At 44.7% G+C, this 7,475-nt stretch overlaps 1 pseudogene; it reads left to right on the forward strand.

The window, feature by feature from the left end:
* Positions 1-5,213: 5,213 nt before the first annotated feature.
* Positions 5,214-7,189, forward strand: LOC124695057 (annotated as a pseudogene).
* Positions 7,190-7,475: the final 286 nt, after the last annotated feature.

Raw genomic sequence — 7,475 nt, forward strand, 5'->3', positions numbered from 1 at the left:
GTGGCCCCACTTCGTTTCCTCTTCGGACTTCCGGAAGCTTCGTGGAAAAATAGGCCCACGGGCGTTGATTTCGTCCAATTCCGAGAATATTTCCTTACTAGGATTTCTGAAACCAAAAACAGCAGAAAACGACAACTAGCTCTTCGGCATCTCGTCAATAGGTTAGTGCCGGAAAATGCATAATAATGACATATAATGTGTATAAAACATGTGAGTATCATCATAAAAGTAGCATGGAACATAAGAAATTATAGATACGTTTGGGACATCATGTACACACACCATGTGGACACACACAAGTTTAGGGTTAGGGTTACACATTACGGTTAGGCTTATGGTTAGGGTTAGGGTTAGGGTCACACCGGGGAGACATGTGTTGCATCATTTGGTGAATTATACCTTCCACGACACTTACTAGGCTCACATGCAAGATTTTTTGGGATTCCGGTGCTCCGACGGTCATTCTCCAGCTAAAACACCCCATACGCTCTCAGGGTTAGCGCCTCTCGGGAGTTCCTCTCATACGGCTAGAACATGGCTAAGTGCCGTCAGCGCATATGTGTGTAGCCGGACGCAACCAGTGGTTCAACATTGGATACAACAACAACCGGGACGGCGTCACAAGTGCTTTTCTATGCCGTGAAGGGAAGTATGGCGCACGGCAAAGTCTTTGCTGTGCATTTTCGTCGATGCGCACGGCAAAGGTACGTTTGCCGTCCCGATTTTTGCCGTGTAACCTTGCACGACAAAGTCTTTGCCGTGTATTTTTAAGGCTTTCCCGTGCACTTTCAGTTACACGGCAAAGCATCGATTTCCTGTAGTGCCAATGGCTACTTGGCCAATCTAGTTTCTTGCCAATGTTGGCCAACTCATGGGCAACCAAAAGGTTAACCAAAATTTGGCAAGGAAACCATGGGCTAGAACCAAACATGCGCCATCTTGTGTCTCATATTTACGGTGCGAGGTTAGCCAAGTATTCTTCACTATTTTTTTGAGGATAAAACAGTGGGGCAAAACCCCACTGCAATTGTTATTGATTATAAAAGGAGTTTACAATGTACAAGGAGTACAAAGATCAAAATAAAACTAGAACTAAAAAGAGTCTAATCTAAACTTGTGATTGCAGCCACTCTTTGAAGGTGGTATTATCATTTCTTCACTATTATCATTTCTTGATTACAACAAATTCTTCTCTAGAGAGCACTAAAAGATATCATACATAAAGATATCACAGATTTAGGGATTGTAACAATCTCACCGATGGTAATGTAATCACATATATAAGGAGAGAAGGTAGTGGATCTGGACTTAACAACCTTGTGGAGAGTATCAGTGCTTGATCTCAAGCTCTTCCTTTAACTTTCTCTCCTTCTGTTGTCTCTTGATTTCTTCTCCAATGGAGGGTAACCTAAGATTTTTGTCACACAACCTAGTGGTAGCTAAATGGGATGCTTAACTATCATGTGAAATAATATCCAAAATGACCCTTGGTCATAACTGTGGTGAGATTTTACACCTGTTTGGGATGCCTAAAATTCCCTGCTTCATAAGACCTCTCACAACCCACTTGTGGGCGATGATACATGTAAAATGCATACATAAACTTGTTGTTATATTTAGGATATTATATGATATATGCATGATATGTGAGGTTCCATAAAGGGTTTACATTGATTTTTGGGAATTTGCAATAAATTTCTTTATGTTGGATTTTAATGATGCAAAATAGGATAACCATGTTTTGAATGTTTTGGGTGTCGGGGACCTTACAAACATCAAATGGACCCCTACTTTTGTCACATGATTTTTTATATGAGTAGAGGACATGAAGCTGGAGCGGACTGGGCCGCTAGAAGAGGAACATGGTGCGGCTACCCCCTCGGCCATGCCATGGGGCCCACCTATCCCCCGCCCTCCTGTTGCCTCGGTTGCAACACCCACAAATTCGTCTTGACCAAAGCCTGACTTTATATATTCTAGATATCGCATACTCGAAAAGAGGTGGCCCTCAACAGATAAATACACGAAATAGAGAAGTTCATGCGAAGATAGGAGGGGAAAAACTGCCAGAGTCGCCCTTGGTTTCTCCCCCGCCTCCATCAACATCATCACCACTGCCATCATGATGAAGAGATAGTAGCCCGGCCTTGAACCATTGGTTCGTGGAAGTAGCTTGTATCAATATCTCTCTATGTACTTTACTAATTAGATCCATATAAGCTACCTACATGATTCTGGCCATATTTGTATTACCTTGTTGGTGGATGTTTTATTATGAGATGAGATTGCTAGTTTATTCTAGATATATTAATAGATGCATATGTTACCTCGTTCGTGTATGTTATGTTCTGATCAAACTTGTATGCAAGAACCCGTGGAAGTAGATTGTATTAATCTCTCTGTGTGTACTTCATGCCAAAGTTTTTAAGGAAATACTTTGTTTAATCTTAAACTTGGTTTGTAAATTTTTCCATTTCAATAGAATATTAGTGAGATGTTTTCCATCATCTCTATGCTAGAACGTGATACCCATATACATACATATCAACAACAATTTTTTTTCTATCACTCATTACTTGTTGTAGAATTCTATATTCATGTAACCATGTTTATGAGAGAGATATCAAGTGAAACCATCAACCCGATCCATTGTAAACTATAAGAAACACAATTTAAAATTAGTTGCTTGCATACTTACTTTCAGTACTTCATTACCTAGAAAATACAAAAAGTACTTTGCACACCATACTTGATTTATTTAATTTTTTGTTTTATTTACACACAGTTGTGCCTAACAAACAGCTCGGTGGAGTTGGGGACACAAAACTATTTTTTGCATTTCCAGGTTGTTTGAAGATAGAATCACTTTACTTCTCCGAGAATTTGATATAAACCCTTGAGTCAACTTTATGGGGGGGGGGGGGGACACTTGGTGCATCACTATGTCATTGGAGTCCCAACACATTGTTAAACATGTGTAGTTTTGATGCCATCAATGATACCCAACAAATTGTCCCCTTTGACTAATGAGGCGAGCACTGGCATGCCTGCTAACTTCAAACGGCAGATGTATCTTATCACTTTAATTCCATATGTGAACCATTCTTGTCCATATGGATCTTCTCAAGTTTTACAAACTTGGAACTCACAACATCTCTAATAAAAAGTTACCTCACATCAATGTGCTTGGTCGAGTGTAAAAACTTCAATTGTTTGCAAGATAGATAGCACTATGACGATCTGAAAACATATTGTATTATTCTTGCTTCATGCCCAACTCCTGCAAGAAGTTCTTCATCCATAACACTTTCTTGCAAGCATCGACAAATTCAATGTACTCAATATGTGTGATTGACAATGAAATGCATATTTGAAACCTTGATTGCCATGAAATTTCCCCCCTACATAAGTCACCGAATATTTAGAAGTAGACTGCTTAGAATCCCGCACCACATGCATAATATGCACATGTATAGTCTTGCAATGCATAATCACCGCTTAGAAAGCCCAAACACGATATATAAGTACCTTTGATATACATGATAATCCACTACACTATATTTGAGTGATCTTCACTTGGATTTATCATGAACCGGATAACAACTCTAACTACATAGGCAATATTATGCCTAGCGCACACCATGGCATACATCAATGTGTCCACGCCAGATTGCTATGATATTCCACTTATTTCTTCTTTCTCCTTCTTATTGCGGGGATATTGTTCTGAACCTAACTTGTAATTACATACAAGTGGAGAGGTAATTGACTTTGCCTTCTTCTTTCAAGTACATTCTTAATGTACATTCCGTCAACTTTCTCTCTTTCCCTTTTCTCTTGGGTTTTTTCTCCAATGAAGGCTAAACTGTTATTTTGTCGCTCCACCTAGCGGTGGCTAGATGGGAAGCTTAACATTGCATTTTCAATATGTGCGATGTACAAAACGATGATTTTTTTGTGGTAGATGTTGGAGAGCCACGTTCATAAGGAGTGGGAATGTAAATGTGTGGTGGTGTTCACGATCATGGGGATAAGCTTAGGAGCCACAAATTTTGGGAACCATGATTAGACGTTCCGGCTTCACTGCTAGGTGGGATTAGTAGGGCATGCATCGTTAAGTGGTTGGTCCTCAAGGGTGGACTTATGCATGACACTAGAGAACATGCCGAGTCATTGTAGGTATTAGAGGTGGAGAGCTCAAGGGTGACATGAATGACCGGTTAATGCTTGAAAGCAATCGTGGGTGTCCAGATAGCATATTTGGTGGTGCCACCGATGAGGATGTCTATGGCGGCCTGCTCCTTGTCTTCTTGGTATTCAGCAGAGGGATGGGATAGATGATCAACACCCTAATATGATACCATGAAGGTTATAATTGTTGCATTTCATTGATTTGATCTTGGCTCTTGCACATGATGGTGTGATGAACAATTGTTTGGTGACCATCTCTATAGTACGGCTATAAACCGAAGGTGCACTTTGCGAAAAGGAGTAAGGACATATATTATCTGAACCAACCCTTACAAAACATCCTTATAAGAAAAATAAATAAAGCGCAAGTCCTTGAAAATTTTAGCACCATCATCCTTCTACGTCCCTCGACAACGCGACGAGCAAAGCTCGATGCCTCCTCTAGATCTCCGGCGTAGAAGGCTAGTGTCTAAGAAAACTTGAAAAACCTAGGCGCTTGTAGAAGCAGCGACCGGGATGTCATTGATGTTGACCGGAAGATGCCGATATCATGATCTTGAAAGGTCATTGTCCCGGAGAAGATAGTACCGAGGTGGGCTAGGAGATAATCCCAACTCCAGCCATAGAGAGACGGAGGAGACAAAACTCGCAAGTTCCCCGATAAAGTAGTATCTAGATGGGCTTCACTAGGTGGAGGTGGAACTTGAGGACACTAGCTAGTATGCTTAACACTCTAGTTCATCGACGCTCCTCTAGGGAAAAACATCCTTTATTCTTTCTTTAGATAAAAGGCAGCTAGTGCCCGACTTTAAATTAATAAAGCCCTCAGGTTTGAAACATAGTAAGATTACAGTGTTGCGGCATACAACTTAGCAATCAAAGTTACGGAGTTAAACAAACTAGATCGATAAAACATGCTAGAGGTAGGCCAAGCAACTCCGTCGCTCCTCCAAACGGCTGCCCCTGCCCGATCCTGGAGCTCGCGCTCGCTAGCCAACGCCACCTAGCTCTCACTTGCCACCATGCCCGCGTGTATAAGCTTTGGTTGCCTTGTTAGCTCCAACAGGTTTGCTCTGTCTTGGTGCTTTGCGAATGGCGTCCACAGCTGCAAAATAACAATGATTTTGTATAGAAGGTTAGCAGGTTTCAAAATCATCCTTGATTCAAACACATGCTTATTGCGGACGTTCCAAAGCGCCCAACTTTAAGCCGCAAACAAAGTCCAAATAAGACGTCGAGGGCGACCCGAATAACTAGAGACAATAGCATAAAATTGAGCAAAGGATGTGGGAGACCAACGACATTCTAGCAGCTGTCTAACCATACTCCACATAAATCTAGCGAGCGAGCAAGAAAAGAAAATATGATCGGCGTTTTCCGGGCTTTCACATAAGGTGCAGCACCCGGTGGCCGGGCCAAGTCTCGAGGCGATCAAAAGGCTGGACGGGAGACGATCAAGAACCAGCTGCCAGGTGAAGATACGAATTTTAAGCGGTAATTTGGCCTCCCAAATGTACCTAGCAAAGGCTATCGAGGCTCCCTCTGATAGCTTGTTGTACATCAAAGAGAATGAATAACATCCCGAAGGGTCGAGGTTCCAGACTATCTTGTCCTCCCCAGGACAGAGGTTGATCTGCTCTAGAATATGTTGTAGTTCCTCCCACTCCTGTCGGCCTGCTAAGTTAAAAGATCTTCGAAACCTGAGTCTCGAGGGTTCTTCACACGCTGAGGCTACTAGAAGTTGTGGGTTATCACAAATGCTGAACAAGTTGGGGAAGGAATCCCTAAGAGGGCGCCGTCCCACCCATAGGTCTAGCCAGAACATGGTACGTTTCCCATCATAAATCATGTGTTTGGCTCCGATCTTGAAGAAGTGTTTGATTTTATGCAAGCTTTTCCAAAAAAGGTGAGCCTCCCACCCCTTATCCAGCGAAGATATCGGTCGCAGTATCATACTTGGCGCGAATAATCTGAGACCATAAGGCATTGTCCCCCTAGTAAAATTTCCAAACCCATCTGAGCATAAGAGCTATATTCATTTTCCTGGAGTTGAGCAGGCTTAGCCCCCCGGCTTCCTTAGGACGGAAAACCGCCGGCCAATTCACTAATGCTGTGTTTGGTTGCAATGAATTGGGCTTGGTATTGGGGAATCTGGAATTGAGGGTCCAATTCCGCTGTTTGGATGTGCTATGTATTGGATTATGGAATCATGGCCCAATTCCGCGCGTACCCCTCCACGGGACAACTTAACACAGCGCTCAATTCAGAGGTCCAGAGCTCTGTATTCGCTCTGAATCGCTCACGCGACTCGGCGCGCTCAGCTCCGTCTCGCTGGTCCCCGGCCGCGTCTCCGGGGCGCTCTCCCCCGCCGTCGCCGCGCTCCCCTCGCTCTGCTTCCTCGCCCTCTCCGGGAACCTCATCTCCGGCGCCCTCCCGGCCACATTCTCCCCCGCGCTCCGCACCGTCGACCTCAGCAAGAATGCCTTCTCCGGCGGACCGCCCTCCTCCCTGCTCCAAATCGGAGGCACTGCGCACGCTCGTCCTCTCCCACAACTCCCTCTCCGGCGAGCTCCCCAGGGCCGTCAGCGCGCCGCTCGTCCACCTCGACCTCAGGGACAACCGCCTCTCCGGCGGCGTGCCGGCGCTCCCGGAGACGGTCGTCTACCTCAGCCTCGCGGGCAACAGGCTCTCCGGCCGCGTCGGCGGCGTGCTCCGCAGGCTCACCAGGCTCTCCTTCCTCGACCTCGGCGGGAATTGGTTCTCCGGCGAGGTGCCCGGGGAGCTCTTCTCCTTCCGGATAGGCTACCTGCAGCTCCGCAAGAACGCCTTCTCCGGCGACCTCCGGCCCGCGGGGCGGGTGCCGGCGGGCGCCACCGTCGACCTCAGCCACAACGCGCTCACCGGCCGGAAGTGGTGGTCGACCGGTGGCATCTCCTGCCCATTGGTGGTCGACCGGCGGCATCCCCTGCCCATTGGTGAACCGGCGGCCTCCCATTGATGATTTTTTTTCGATTTCGTTTTTGCAGAAATTGAGAAGTAGTACTGAGACATAGAAAGTTCGAAATTCATCCTTACCTTGGGCATATGTAAACTTGGGCATATTTCGTATTTTCTTGTACTATGATATGAGATATGAACTTGAGAAATATAGAACTTTGTTGTTTGTCATATGAATGCTTATCTGAGACATCATGTATCCACTTTGTGCTATTTGTGAGACATTTTCTGGATTATTGTGTGAAAAATAATATTGCTCAAAGACAAAATACTCTCATTTCCACACA

This window comes from Lolium rigidum, chromosome 3, assembly GCF_022539505.1.
Source record: "Lolium rigidum isolate FL_2022 chromosome 3, APGP_CSIRO_Lrig_0.1, whole genome shotgun sequence".
Classification (NCBI taxonomy): Eukaryota; Viridiplantae; Streptophyta; class Magnoliopsida; order Poales; family Poaceae; genus Lolium; species Lolium rigidum.